This window comes from Callospermophilus lateralis, chromosome 4 (assembly GCF_048772815.1).
Source record: "Callospermophilus lateralis isolate mCalLat2 chromosome 4, mCalLat2.hap1, whole genome shotgun sequence".
Taxonomy (NCBI): domain Eukaryota; kingdom Metazoa; phylum Chordata; class Mammalia; order Rodentia; family Sciuridae; genus Callospermophilus; species Callospermophilus lateralis.
Window position 1 is genome coordinate 30,665,607 of NC_135308.1, and position 17,029 is coordinate 30,682,635.

Consider the following 17,029-nt stretch of genomic DNA (forward strand, 5'->3'; position numbering starts at 1 on the left):
CCCAGGGCTGTGGTTCTCATTCAAGTGATGTGTTGAATTTAGTTCCTCATGGGTTACAGCTGAGGTCTCTGTTTTCTTAATAGTAGCTGCCTAAGGACTAATTCTAGCTCCTAATTCTTGTCTCTCTCTGTAGGCAGTTTATTCATACAGCTTTTTGCTTTAAACAGCCCAGTCTAGCAGAACAATGCTCTTATTTTAAAGAGTCCATTTGATTACATGAGGCCAATCCAGGATAATGCCTCTTTTTATTAACTCAGTAAATTGATTTGGAAAGTAGATTACATTTGAAACATTTCTTTTGGCATAGAATGTGACAAATTCATGACAATATTATTTCATTCTCATAGGATCTGTTCGTATTCAATGGGAGGGAATTATATAAAGCTAAAGTAATTGGTGTCTATTTTTGATCTGCTGATCACAGATGATATAGAATTCTAGAGGACTATCATATAAGATCTTCTCCCATCATACAAGGTCCAGAGGACCCTTCTTTCGCCATGGTGCTAAGATGTAACTTTGTAAGTGGAGACTCAGAATTACTGAACCATTCTGTGGTGATCTGATCTGGAGGCTGGAGATGACACTGAGAACTCCTATTCTTCAACTGGACCCTAAACAGAGGGAGGTGATGGGATCTGGTTTCAGAGATAAAGTGATGACACTTATTGGTCAAAAACAATGTAGGCGTAGTAACCATGACAGGTAGCAGAGCCAAAGCAATAATAAGAATATCTAACCAACAGAGATCACTGATTTTGGCTAGTTGATTATACAGTTCCTAGAAATCAAATAGATTGACAACCTACTAACGAGTTACTCCATTGACATTAACAGGAAAATTTTAGAACGAGTGAACACACATCTGTTTTGAAGCACCAAAAGAGAGACTCAAAGGTCTTCAGTCATTTCCAGTTTGAACCAAACCATGGGCACAAAATCCCTTCAATGAAGTACAATCTGAGGAATCTTGAAAAAGAACCTTGCTAGTCAAATATTTATACTATTAATCTTTAAGCACGACTCCCCCTTACCATTTTGGATCTGTGTCATCTAACCTTCTGACTTTTTTTTTTCATATTACACATATAGTGTACTTAGGGTAATGATGTCTAACTCATTCCACCATCTTTCCTACCCCCATGTCCCCTCCCTTAAGCTCCCTCCCTTACCCTATCTAAAGTTCCTCCATTCTTCTCATGCTCCCCTCACATTGCCTTTATGTATCAGCATCCTCATATCAAAAAAGAAAATGGGTTTGTTTTTTGGGGATTGACTAACTTCATTTAGCATTATATTCAGCAACTGTATCCATTTACCTGCAAATGCCATAATTTTATTCTCTTTTAAGGCTGAGTAATATTCCATTGTGTATATATACCAAAGTTTCCCTATCTATTCATCTACTGAATGGCATCTGGGTTGGTTCCATGATTTAGCTATTGTGAATTGTGCTGCTATACACATTGATGTGGCTGTGTCCCTGTAGCAAGATAGCTTAGTCAAATGGTGGCTCCATTCCAAGTTTTCCAAGGAATCTCCATACGGCCTTGCAGATTGGTTGCACTAATTTGGAGGCCCACTAGCAACATATGAGTCTGCCTTTTTCCCCACATCCTCGCCAACACTTGTTGTTTATATTCTTAAAAAAAACTGCCAATCTGACTACAGTGAGATGAAACCTTAGAATAGTTTTGATTTGCATTTCTCTAGTTGCTAGAGATACTGAACATTGATTGTATATTCTTTTCTGAGAAGTGTCTGTACAGTTCCTTGGTCCACTTATTCATTAGGTTATTTGTGTTTTGGGGGTCTTAAGGTTTTGAGTGCTTTATACATCCTAAAGATTAGTGCTCTATCTGATATGCTTGTGGTAAAGATCTGCTCCCATTCTGTAGGCTCTCTTCACCTCACTGATTTTTTCTTTTGCTGAGAAGCAGCTTTTTAGTTTGAATCCATCCCATTGATTGATTCTTGGTTTTAATCCTTGCACTATAGGAGTTTTATAAAGGAAGTTGGGGGCTAATCAGACATGATAAAGATTTGGGCCCACTTTCTCTTCAATTAGGCGCAAGGTCTCTGGTTTAATTCCTAGGTCTTTGAACCACTTTGATTTGAATGTTGTGCATGGTGAGAGATGGAGGATTTTGATTTGCAGTTTTCTCAGCTCCATGTGTCGCTATCTTTTCTCCAATATATGTTTTTGGCGCCTTTGTCTAATATGAGATAACTGTAATTATGTGGGTTTGTCTCTGTGTCCTCTACTATATACCATTGGTCTACTTGTCTATTGGGGTGGCAATATCATGTTGTTTTTGTTATTATTGCTCTATAATATAGTTTGTGGTCTGGAATAGTAATGCCATCAGCTTGACTCTTCTTGCTAACTATTGCTTTGGCTATTCAGGGTCTCTTATATTTCCAGATGAATTTCATGACTACCTTTTCTACTTCTATGAGGAATGTCATTGGGATTTTGATTGGTATTTTATTAAATCTGTATAGTGCTTTTGGTAGTACAGTAATTTTGACAATATTATTTTTGCCTATCCAAGAACACAGTAGATCTTTCCATCTTCTAAGGTCTTCTTTAATTTCTTTCTTTAGCATTCTGTAGTTTTCAGCATAGAACTCTTTCACCTCTTTCATCAATTCCCAAATATTTTTTTTGAGGCTATTGTAAATGGGATTTTTTTCCCTAATTTCTCTGACAATTTGTCATTGATGTACAGAAATGCTTTTGATTTATGGATTTGATTTTATATCCTGCTACTTTGCTAAATTCATTTATTAGTTCTACAAGATTTCTGGTGGAATATTTTAGGTTTTCTAGGTATGATCATATTGTCAGCAAATACTGATAATTTAAGTTCTTCTTTTCCTATGTGTATCTCATTAATTTCTTCTAATTGCTTTGTCTAGAGATTCAAGAACTATGTTAAATTCAAGTGGTGAAAGAAGGCATGTCATTCTTGTTTCAGTTTTTAGAGGGAATGCTTTCAATTTTTCTCCATTTAGAATGATGTTGGCCTGGGGCTTAGCAGAGATAGCTTTTACAAAGTTGAGATACGTTTCTAATATCCCTAGTTTTTCTAGTGTTTTGAACATAAAGGGGTGCTGTATTTTGTTAAATGCTTTCTCTGCATCTATTGAGATGATCATGTGATTTTTATCTTTGAGTCTATTGATGTGATGAATTACATTTATTGAGTTCTTTATATTGAACCAACCTTGAATCCCTGGGATGAACCCTACTTGATCATGGTGCACTATCTTTTTGATATGGTTTTGTATTTTATTTACTCATCTGATTTTAATGAAGAAAGAGCAATAACCAAATTTTCCAAGTATTATTGGACACTAGTTCTTAACTGAGACCAGATTTTGAAAGTTAATACATCATGATTGCCAGACACTCAGATTGGGGTTTAGGAAAGCTACAATATGAATGGAGACTTGTTTTACATTCATTTCACAGTGGTTTCAGGGGCTCTCAGAATGTGCCTTATGATTAGGTCCTAGTTCTGGAATGCACAATTGGATAGTTTTATAGATATACTCAGAAACTGAAGGGAATCTCCATGTTGCTTCCCTGACCTGTAGAATAAAGGTAATTGTGATAGAAAAGAACAAGTGGAAGCTACTAAAATTGCCTCTACCTATGAAAATAGTAAACCAAAGAAAATACCACATTCCTGGCAGAATTTTGGAGATTAGTGCCACTTATAATAAGAGCAAGGAAAAAAAATGCATGGGTTGTATTTATTTTCTACCATATCCCATTTCAACCTGTCTATTTGGCCTATAAAGGAAACAGAAGGATCTTAGAAAATGACAGTAGAATATTATAAACTCTACTGTGTAATGATTCCATTTGCAGCTGTTCTATGAATTGTGGTTTCCTTGCTTGAGGAAATCAATACATCTCTTTTTCACCTGGCATGCAGATAGTGATCTGGTGAATGCTTTTAAGTTACTCTTGCTAATAAAGACCATCAGAACCAATTTGCTTACAGCAATATTCACTTCCTTGCCTCAGAGACTTTTCAACTCTAGTTCTAGCTCATATTTTCATCTATGGGTATCTGTGTTGAATTCCTCTTCCAAACTTCAGCCCATCAGTCTATTGGATTTATGACATTAGACTGATTTCACATGATGAACAAGTAGTAGCAACTATTCTAGATACATTCGCAAGACTTTTGCAAGCCAAGAATTCTGGGGCCTGCTGCCTCTCTGAAGTGTCCAAGGTTCCATCGGTCTGGGATATATTGAGATAGCCCGTCCAAAGTGAAGGGTAAGTTGTATCTTGTCCTTTCTACTAGCACACTTAAATATGTTATATACTGCGTCCATTATCCAAAGAATATCACCAGATATTTTGTCTCTAATTTAACTATGATACTCTTACCCACTTAGTGAGTTACCTAAAAGGCTGCCAATATTAAGTGGAACTTAGAGAAAATTCTGAAATATATCTAGGCTCCCAAGCAAGTTGCTTTACCATATGACTAATCAGATTTGCTAGCATTTAAAATGTTAGCGGGGGTAGCGGTCCAGTTTGGAGCTTTTGGTCTGACCTTTTCTGATTTAGGGTATTGGAGAAATGCCATGCTATTCCCTATGGATAAGTATTCTCCATTTGGGAAATATCATTTGGCGCTTTACTGAGTCTTAGTAGAGATTATTTTCCTGACTATACAAGAAGATTGCACTTGAGATAGAATATTTAAGCAAGTAAATGTTTTCCAGTAAACACAGATAGACATACAGAATACACGTGCATAAAATGTAATTTTAAAATGGGAGTTTAGACATCAACGGCTCTGATGACACAAGGTAGTAAACAATGTCCTATGGCCTTTGTTACTGCTACATTAACTTTTCTCTCTTGACCCACACATAATTCATGCTTGGTTTGCAGATGTTTCTGCATGGTAAACAGACACCACACCAAAGTACACATGAAAAAAAAAATTTGGCTGGAAATTGGGGATTAAGAAGAACTGAATTTATATCTTTGGATACAGATGTAAAGATATCTGTGCCCCACATGTAGTATTTACTAAAAGATGACCTTGGCAGAAGAATATTTTAATAATCAAGGGTACAGATAGGGTGACACATTCTTTGACTCTCATCATAGCCCAAAGGGATCAAGAACAAAGTAGACACAGCAGCAAAGACGGATGTTATGCATGGGTTTAAAACATGAGATTCCATTCACCAAGGAACATCAGAGTATAGCCATCAATGAATGTCCATTCTGTCAACAGTGAGAAATACCCCTGAGCTCCCTAAATGACACCAATTCATGGAAGGAATTCAATCACCTAAGGTAGAATTATAATAGACCATTTCTGTTATAAAAGGTACTGTCCTTTTTCTTAACAAGAGGAAGTACTTACTTTGGATACCATATTTCCTCACCTAACTACCAACTTTTCATTACATAATACTGTATCTATTGCTATGGTATTTAACAAAGTTTGACTTCTGAAAAAAAGAAACATATTTATCAGAACATGCTACATAACAATAGGTGAAAGATATTCAGTGATCTTATGTTCTCCACAATTTCAAAACAGCTGGCTTGGTACAATGGTTGATTGGTTTACTAGGGAACAGACACAGTATCATACAGGGGCTAACCTAATCAAGCTATAGTAATATGGTAATATCCTTCTAGGTAAGTTCAAAATCCAAATTTCTTCTGGAAGTAGGATCCATAGACTTGTGAGTCAAAAGAAGAGCCATTATTCCTATTTATCCATTTATAAAATTTATACTTCCCATGCTACTCAGAGTCTTCTGGACTAGGTGTCTTAATTTCAAAACAATGCTTCCCCAAGAGACACAAAATTATTTCATCAAACTGAAATTCATACTGCTACCTATCCCTGTTCTTCATTACAGTAAATCCACAGGAGAAAATGGGGTTATTATTCTTATTAGGTTGATGAATCCTGACTATCAAAAAAAATTGTTATTTTATTCTACTATATAAGAATGGATATGCCTGTATTTCAAGAGATCTACAAGGTTTTTTATTGTTTGTTTGTTTTTTTTCGTTCACAGTACTCCCCTTCCCTTGTGATGAAAATAGATGACAAACTGTGAAACAGAGTTCAGGCTACACTTCCTACGAACAAGTTCCTCTAGAAATTCATATTTGGATAACCTCACTAGGCAACGATCCAGGTAAGTGCTTTTTGAGGGCAATGAGAATATGGAATTAGTACTATAAGAAGGCAATTAGAAATACCAGCTATGATAGCATCACCTTTTCAAGAGCAAAGATGGTAATAGTTATGAGTACTTCTTTATTTTGATATGATTTTGTCTATATATATTTTGATTGCAATTATTTTCTTCCACTTTCTCATCTATTTAACATCTAAATCCATATATGTTAATAGTAATGTTATATCTTATTTGTTAAGTTATGCAATATCAAAGAGGTTTGTGAATCAGTTAGGAGAGGGATAAACATCACCCACAGACCAAAAAAGAAAAAAAAAAAAAAGGTGAGGGACTTTGTGTCATCTTCTGAAGAAGTAAGTACACATGTTCTTAATTGCACACTAAAGAAGTGTTTCATGTGAGACAGATTGTGACTTTGTATTGTCTTTAAAGATTACGTTTTACAGAGATGCATGTGGTTGCCAAGATGATAAAAGGTAGACTGTGATGACTTTGTAATGTGTTAACCTGGAAAGGCTGAACTGCATTTTTTTCTTACATTTTTCTGGTTACAATGGATTCTTGGGAAGAAGTAGGGACAGAAATAAAGCAGCAGCTATTATGTAACTTCCACATATTGTTCCTGATCTGCTGACCTCTTTCTTGGCAGTAGGTAAGCTGTTTTCACCTTGTCTTGGATACTCCTTTTATGGGGTGGTCGTTCAGTTCCTATGGTGACAAAGGTCACTAGCTTCTTCAGAACACTCATACCACCAAAGTAGAGTCAACTAGATACTAATATGGCTTCAGTTCATCCTCAAAGTCAGCAGATTTCATGTGGAGATTCCAATTTGTTCTGGCCTGGCCTGTTCCCCTTTCCCGCTATACACATACCTCATATCCACCTTCCTTACTGTCTTCTCTTGAAGTTCCAGCACCAGAAGACAATTGCATATAGACAGAGTAAACAGTTGATATAGTACACCAGAATACACCCCTGTTGTACAAATAATTGTTATTATTTTTAACCTGCTTGAACCCTGATTGATATACATAATAACTCAGAAGATTAATGTTAGGAATTTCCAAATTACTAATCTCATTCATTTTTCTGCCATTGGAAAAATAGTACACAAATGCTCAATTTATCATGTGCTGATAGTTAACTGTCTAGCTAACTAGAATATTAAAATATCAGATGGGTAAATCTTAGTAAAACAGACAAGCTGACTCCTTGGCTAATGACTTCTTAAAAGTCCCTCTTGGATTTGATGCAATCAACATTAGTGTTCTTGTCACTTCTCTTTCCTATTGATTTTCTGAATATCATTTTCTTTAATGTAAAAGGTCATTGAATAACAGTTTGTGTACAGTATTGAATGAGTTAGTGTGTGCACGTGTATGTGTATGTTGATCACAGAGTGTTTACTTATTCAAACATAGTGCTGAAAATGTTTTATTAATTTTAATCCATAATTTGGTCTATTATAAAATAGTTTTCTTGGTCTCTGGCTCAGTATTCACTTCATCATAATACTTAGTAAATTATGCCAATATCATGCAGGACCATAATAAAGCCCATGTACATGTTTATAAATCTAGGGAAGGATAAACAGAGTCAGATTTTTTTAAATCACACCTACCACAGTTTATGCCCTTGATTGGATATTAATTTTCTGTGGTGGAACATCATTTCCAGTTATAGAGTTTAGTATTTCTAACCACAGTCCTGAATGAATTTATAAATTTATGATAAATTCATTTTTATTTTGAACACCTATTATGCAAAAGTACTATGTTGTATTGATTGTACAGCATGTCCAAGACCCTGGGTTCAATCCACATCATCACAAAACAAAGCATGATGTTAGTCATTTCTAGATAAATGACATCATTTATGTGAAGCAGTTCAGTGTGAAAATTTTCTTTACCTCTTTACAAGATGACATCTATATTCTAAAAGTTCATTAAACTAATGGTCGTATCAATAAAACCAGAATGGCGATGGGAGTATTAATACTCTTGAGCCACCAGGGATTGTCATATGACAAGGATATGCCCCAAATATTTATTCATGCCCAAAGGAAAAGTACAAACCATCTAAGATTTTGTCTAGTGACCTTGCCACAGGCAAACATATTCTGTGACCCAATACTGAGAAACATCTGTCAGGGCTGGGACCACAGAAGTAGTTCACCAAGTCAAGAGCAGAGATGGCAGAGGTAGTGGGAAGTTCTCTGAACCCTGTATAGGATGTGAGACAGTACTGTGTATGATGTATCTATTCTCCATGACCTCATTCTCCTGAGGAGAGATCTGTATCATCGATGTGATTACAAAGTGGAAGTTGAGCCCAATCCCTCTGGCTCTCCTTAGTGCAATGTGTTTTATCCCAGTTTGTGCCTGTGTTTCACTTTGCTCTACTTCCTCATGAAATAAGCCAGAAAAAGAAGGTGCTGATGGATAGAAGTCTATGTTTGTCAGTTTCTCTTGCCATAATTTGAGGGAATATCAAATGAAGAGGTGAGGAGAAAAAAGTTTGGCTCTTAGACAAAGTCTAATTTCAGAGTACAGCTTCTGCGATCAATACACAAATTCTTTGGTCTTTTCTACTCCTTGTGTATTTTTTGTTGTTGTTGTTGGTTCAGAATATCATGGGAAGGAAAACATGATTAACAGTTCTAGACATCAATATTTAGTAATGGATCAGTTTATTGCTTAATTCACTGATTCACTAAACAAATATTTATTAAGCACTTCTCATTTGGATTTAGCTTAGATTCTATAGATAACAACATAAATTTCATGATTTTTACAGTTTAGTAGGTAAGATGAATGAATAAGGAGAATAGAATATTATTTATATTTTTTGCTTTATTTGTATCATAGGTAAGTCTGATCAAATTTTATACAGATCTAAAACTCAAAAAGAATTCATGAGTTCATACGTAAAATTGAGATTCATCTTATAATGATGGGAATGAATAAGAATGTACATAGGTTTATTCTGAAAATACCTTTGATTAAGTGAAAAACTGTATACTTCCAAAATATCATGATCAGGTAGAAGATGATACGCATGCAGAAGAGAGAGGAGGAGGTAGGAAGAAAATCCAGAGCATGTGGATAGTGCCTTGGAAAGGATGAAGTGGCCCACAGATTTTAATGATTCTGAAATTTCAAGTTAGAGGAATGAAAAAATAATCATTCAATGTAATCATGTGAAAGTGATAGAAAGCCTTAGAAAAAAATTATTTTTGGAAAAAGTCTCCAGGGAATAGAATGCTAATATAAGTTAAGGAGTGAGAAGGGAATGGGAAGAATATTCCACAATTCTTTCAGAAAGATGGTTAATATTGAGAAGAAGAGTGATACGGTGATAGCTGGAGGGAACTGTGAAGTGGAGTTAGGATAGTCCCTTGTTATTGTTGAAGATGTCGTGTGATTTAGCTTTTCAAAAGAAAGAACGTTAAAGTTAATTGAACATTAAATGGAAAGACTGATTTCACAGAAGCCCATTGTCTATCACGGGGAAGAGAAGCAACATGATCCAATCACACAAGTGGAAGGATGAGTCCACATATTAATTTACACAACCATTCTGTAAGTCCCTGCTTAATGAGCATATCTCACAGATGGTACTACCAGGGTTTGGGTAATATTTCTACTAATCATGGGCCTGACTGGGACCACAGCAAAGTAACGTGTCATCTGACAGCAAACTTTACAACTTTTTCATATTCAACATTTAGAGAGAGCATGTTTATTATTCAAAAGCTATTTACTAAAGTTAACTCACTTTTCATTTGTAATCAGATTCATTTAAAATATAAAACCCCTATGTGATATGGTCTTTGCTGAAGTGCTTCTTCAGAAAGGCAGACAAGCTAAATATATAAACAGACACCTAATTGAACTGTGAAATCTCACCATTGCTATTGTGCTGATTTACTTTGTTGAATTTTAATGTTAGAAGACTATCAAAGCATAGCCATAGGAAAATGCCCTGCATTACAAATGCTTATACAGAATTCCATGAATGTTAATTATTTTATTCATACCAAATTCTCTATTCGGTGAAATATTTGACTTTTCTCTCTTCATAACTATTTTTTTCCTTAAAAATGTTTTAAAGAATTACAGATATATACTCTGACCTGAAATTATAAAACAATTCTTTTACTATCCAACTGAAAGAATAGGAAAACACTATTGCTCTATTTATTGACAAAAAAGTAATGATAAAGTCTATTTTTTTTTTTAATTTCAAGGGCACTTCAACTTATCTGTCAATAGAAAATCTGGTCTATACTCACAGAGACTGCCATCTTTATATTACAAGGTATGATGAAAGAGTTTTGCTTTTTTCAGTTGCAAAGGGGAAAATTAAAATGCCAGAAAATGTATGGAACTTGAAGAATATGTATTCTAGTTTTACTTGACAGGATAAATTTGCCAAACTCTCAATTGTACTTATTAACCACATAGCTTCGCAGGACCCTGTTTTATCTCTCCTTTTAAATTATATTATAAACTTGGCCTTCTGAATATTTTGACAAAATATTCAGACACCATAAAATACACATTTCTCATTTACTAGTTAAGATTAACTTTAATTTACATTATCCCTATTATGTATATGAGTTGCTATAATAAGCATGGTTTCTAAGTTTACAGTTAGATGTTACCTCAGTTTAGGACAGAGGATCATAACTGGGGAGCCTGGAAATGCCAATAGAAACAGGTGGTATTTTTAAATGGAAAACAGCCACTACTGAGTTCATTTCTATTAGGTAATTACACTTCTCATTACCTTTTCCTGTTGATGCCAGATTGGTTGTTACTTTTCAGGGAATACATACCTAAAAACTGCATTTTGCCAATTATCTAATGTTTGGTGGCAAACATTGAATCCAGAATATAAAAATTGGCAATTGCAATTAAACATGATTTTCTTGCATCTAAAAGTACCCATAAAAATTTTAAAATTCTGACTTAACATGCTATTGACACATTTCTTTGTTGCCTATCAAATAAGATAGTAATAAAAGATATCACAAATATTAAGAAACAGGACATTCTAAATAAGCAAGCATGTTCCTAATATAAACTATTTCTTGTTATTTTAAATTAAAATCTGCTTTGGCTTGTACAAGAAAATTCTGTTTTAGACAGACAGAAGAAAGGTACACAGACTGACAGATGGAAAATCATCCTCAACCAGCTCCAGCTGGTGGTCCTGAGCCTTACATCTTTCTTTCCTTTTGTTAATGTTTTCAGAGGCAGAGTCTTGCTAAATTGCTCGTTCTGGCCTGGAATTCACAATCCTCCCACCTCAGCCTCCTGAGTAGCTGGGCTTACAGGCGTGCACTACTGTGTCAAACTCTGAAACTTACACTAAGCCGAGAACTTAATTGACGATTTAATGAGATATTTTCTTTTCTAAGAGTAAAATAGTAAAGATCTCTTGCTGAGGTGGCCAATGCTGTCTCAGAATGCAGTATGAGGAGGAACTGTGCTTCACTTTAGCCTTGTACACATCACACTCAATTTTAAAGATCTTTGATTAAGAATTATTGCTATTCTTAAACTTTTATTTTCATATCTTAACTGTATATCTGCTTTTTATACACAAACATGGTATATTTATCTTGAAAGATTGTGGTAAAAATAAGCAAGTGAAAAAGCAGAGACTGTAAAAAAGTGATATATAATGGCAAAAATGTGCATTATATTATCTCCTCCCACACCCCAACAAAAACGAATTCTTCCCCTATTTCTGACTCCTTCCACTCCTGGAGTCTGATGTAATTAGAAAATCAATTTTAGAAACCATACTTTTCCCCCTTAATTTTATTTTTGGAGCCAAGAATTTCTTCATATCATTCACATCTTCACATCAGATATTTATGTGCATGTCTTACACATCTCAGTTATGTAAATGGAAAAATTTGCATTCTGTTAAGCATCATTGTGCCAATATTTCTGCTTTTTTGTTTGAAATATGTGTTCTCTCTTTAAAATCAATTAGAAATATTTTGTTTATCTTTAGCCCAAATTTAGTAAAAAAAAAAATTATTTTCCAAAATATGTACTTATTAACCACATAGCTTTCTTCCTTAAAAAAAAAAAAAAAAAAAAAAAACTATTTTTTTTCCAAATGTTGTGCCTCAGAGGAACTTTCCTTCATTTCCCTTTCTTTCTTAAGACACCTGTCAGTAAATTTAATATTTTCTATTATCTCTTCAACAGAAGGGGCCTCAGGCTGTAGCTTGACAAAAACACCCAGAGGTATTGACATCTCAAGTAGACTCAGCTGTCACCACCTCTGCAGTCCTCTTGTTCAAAACAGAGAATGACTGAAGTGCTTGGTCTAATGCTGTTTTAACATTTATTTAGGGCTCATTTTCTGTCAGGTTTTTAGCATGTAAAAGATACAGGTCCTCCCTCCAAGGAGCTTACATTCCAATAAATTCAAAGAAGGCAGATGCGCAAAGGAGTTCTTTGTGAAATGTACTTTTCCCAAGAGCAGAGGGACATGCGTGGAAAGAAAACCGGGAAACATTAAAGTGGCATTGATGACAGAAGCAGAAAAAATCACTGCCTCTCTTTCTTGCCATTTTAAATTTACAGCCAGAGAGTCTTGAACAAAGGAAATAATTCATGTTAAAGCATCAAACTGGCTAAAATAAAATTGCCTTATAATTTGTTTATATTTCTGTAACTTCAGGTATAGATATTGACTTGGAGCTACATAGGGTGGCTCATTTTAGGACAAATCCACGTGGAAAAAAAAATGTTCCTTTAGGAATTGGGAAAATTTCAGTAATGTTTCACTTGGAATGAATCTGTCAAAAATCAGAAAAATATTGAGATATCTGGTGGTTTTAAAATCTGGGAAACAGAAGGGTGGAATTATAAGTCCTTCCTAAACTATAATCAAACTACAGCAGAAAAAGCAACATAGTGCACTGGCTAAGGAGATAGTATTGAAAAACAGCACTTGTATGTTTTGTTCATGATTCAGGATTACAGAATGAAAGGCAATACATAACAATGTCTCCCTATATCAGGGAACAACGGGTTGTCAGGATATTTAACTATCTGATTAAGAAAACTAGAAAAGATGTGAAGTGCAGGGAAAAGAAATTCTGGATAAAAATCTTAAGAGATAGTGTGAAAAATAACATGGCATGAGAAAAAATGAATTTTCTGGGTGAAAAGTTTTCTCACCTTGAAAAAAAAAACCCTAAAATGAAAATTGTTCCAATAAACTACAATATCTATATGTCAATAGCACTTGTTAAAAAACACTCTAAAGGTAGACATTTTATCCAGGGAAGTAAATATGAGGAAATATTCTAGAAAAAGATCGGCAAACTTTTCCTCTGTGGGATCACACAGTGAATTTTTAGACTCTATAAAACATACGGGTCTTTAGCCAATCTAATAAGAATGATTGCACCAATTTATATTCCTACTAGCAATGCATGAGTATACCTTTTCCCTCACATTCTTTCCAAAATTTATTGTTGCTTGTATTCTTGATAAGTGCCATCCTGACTAGAGTGAAAGGAAATCTAAGTGTAGTTTTAATTTATATTTCTTTAATTGCTAGAGATATTGAACATATTTTCATATATTTGTCAACAGATCATATTCTACTGTGAAGTGGCTGTTCAGTTCCTTGTCCATTTATTGATTGGGTTATATGGCATTTTTTTTCATTAAGTGTTTTTAGTTCTTTATATATCCTGGAGATTAATGTTCTGAGGTGTAGGTGGCAAAGATTTCTCCCACTCTTTATGATGTATCTTCACATTCTTCATTGTTTTCTTTTGCTGTGAAGCTTTTTAATTTGATATAATCCCATTTATTGATTCTTGATTTTACTTCTTATTCTTTGGGAGTCTTGTTGAGGGATATTCTTCCTAAGCCAACATGATAGATATTTGGGCCTACTTTTTCTTTTAGTAGGCACAGGGTCTCTGGTCTAATGCCTAAGTCCTTGATCCACAGTGAGTTGGGTTTTGTGCAGGGTAAGAGAGAAGGGTTTAATTTCATTTGCTTCATATGGATTTCCAGTTTTACCAGCACTGTTTGTTGAAGAGGCTATCTTCTCTCCAATGTGTGTTTAATGACACCTTTGTCTAATATGAAATAACTGTAGTTATGTGGTTTGGTCTCTGTGTCTTCTATTTTTGTACCATTGGTCTACAAGTATGTCTTGGTGCAATACCATGCTGTTTTTGTTACATAGCTCTGTAGTATAACTTAAGGTCTGGAATTGTGATGCCTCCTGCTTCACTTTTCTTGCTGGAGATTGCTTTGGCTCTTCTAGGCCTCTTATTTTTCCAAATGAGTTTCATGACTGTTTTTTTCTCTTTCTATGATGAACATCATTGAATTTTTTTTTATATTTTCATAATTTTAAATCTGTTTGTAGCTTTAGGTAATAGGACCATCTTGACAATATTTATTCTGCCTATTCAAGATTGGGAGATCTTTCCATCTTCTAAGGTCTTCTTCAACTTCTTTTTTTAGTGTTATGCAGTTTTCATTGTAGAGGTCTTTGCCTCTTTTGTTATATTGAAAAGGAGAAAAATTGAAAACATTCCCTCTAAAAACTGGACTGAGACAAGGATGACCTCTTTCACCACTTCTCTTCAACATAGTCCTTGAAACTCTGGCCAGAGCAATTAGGGATATGAATAGGCAAAATAATTCAAACTATCTCTATATGCCTACAACATGATTCTGTATCTAGAAGACCCAAAAACTCCACCAGAAAACTTTGAGCACTCATAAATTAATTCAGCAAAGTAGTAAGATATAAAAATACTCCCATAAATAAATTTTGTTCCCTGTATATCAGCGATGAACCAACTGAAAGAGAAATTAGGAAAACTATCGCAATTACAATAGCCACACACAAAAAAAATCAACTGGTATTCTTTTAACCTTGAGCTGTCAAATGCATATCTTCAAGTTGTAGCCAAACTCAACCTCCTCTAAGATCATTTAACTGAAATAAACTTTACTTTTTTATAGATCAAGAAATGGTCACTCTGGTAGAAGTGTCCCTTCACCAAGTCCAACTAATTTCTTGACCTATTTTTATCACCCATTATGAAAAGAAAAATCTTAGGATATGCAGGTTAATACATCTACTCCCCTTGAACTCTTCTACCAAAGTCATGGATCAAGCACTTAAGCCAAAAGTACATTTACCAATAACAAACATAATTTAAGCATTGTGCATTTTAAATTCAGATTCAAGAGAGGAAAATGAGCCTCCACCATTTCAGAGACACAGTTCTGTTAATAAGCCCAATTGGAGTTTCTGAGTTCCCGTTAATGGTGAGCTCACATTTTCTTCCCAAAACAATGAGGATTCTGGTTTTATATTTGTGTAACTGAGGAACGCTAATTAGTGATATTTCCGAAACAAAAGGAAATCTGCCAAAAGTATATTGAATCTCTTCCTCTAGACACACAGAACTGCAGCAACTTGGAAATACATATAGTCTAGCTTCATAAAGATTAAGACTCAGTATTCACCAGGCACCCAGTTCCAATACAATTAGATACATAGTTATTGACAGCAAATTCCCTAATGAAATCTCTGAGGAGAAACTGAAGGCATTCAAAGGAAGCTAGTGTCAAAGCATCTGGAAGCAATCATGTAGTAATGCCTTTGAAAGATGAAAATGACTTACAGAAAAACAAATGCCACTAATAAATAGTTTGAACACCAACTGGACCAAACTATCATAGTTTACTCTTGCTGCTTTGCTGCTTCAAAATTTCTCCCCCATAATATCTTTGTGTGTTTGTGTGTGTGGTGCTGGCGTGCTGGGGATTGAACCCAGGGCCTTGTGCATGCAAAGCAAGCACTCTACCAACTGAGCTATATCCCCACCCCATCCCCATAACATCTTCATGGTTGGCTCTCTCACTCTTGAATTTCTTTATTTCAATGACTTCTCCATAAGATCTCTAGACACCCCATAAGAGAGCAAATCCTAGTGTTCTCCATACTGTGTTCCTCTGCCTCATTAGCATACATCATTATCAAGCATTTTTAGCTTATTAAATGTCATTGCAACAAAGCAATGACTTTCACCTTCTACATATTAAAAGATGGATAATCATTTGGCAAATGAATAAATAAATAAATAAATGCATAATTATTTTCCCACAAAATTCAAGCCACTCCAATTTCTTTTACCAACACTTAATATTAAGTTATGATTTGTACAGACATACAGGAAATATTTATTTTTAAAAAGAGAGCAAATATGCATTTATTCTATTTCTGGTTCATCACTTGTTTTCTTCTCTTTACTATTAGATTTTTCTTAAACTTATATATCCTCTAACACTTGATAATTATGCTATAGACAGCCAGTCACATACAGTAGCATTGTTACCATGGACCCATATAATCAACATAAAAACTAGCTTTTTAAAACTGATATGGGGAGATAGAAGAAAAAATAATCCATTGGTAAGTCATTCTACCACATTTTCCTTAGCTGGCCCAGTCTCTCCATTGCCTATGGTATAAGCATCTCATCTCAGATCACAGAATATGTTTGTAGGAAAAATCTAGCCAACCATCTACCTGCCTGTCTATAATCTATCATACATAATTTAACACCTTCCTACAAGTCTAGAAATATGAAAAAAATGCATTTCAGTAAAAATAGTTTAAACAATTCAGAATAAATTTAATAAGAGATGAATGAAACTGAATAGAGATTTAAAAACATATTGAGGGTCACATAATGTCTAAACAAATGGAAAAGCATCATGCATTTTTGATGGAAAGACTTAAAATAAT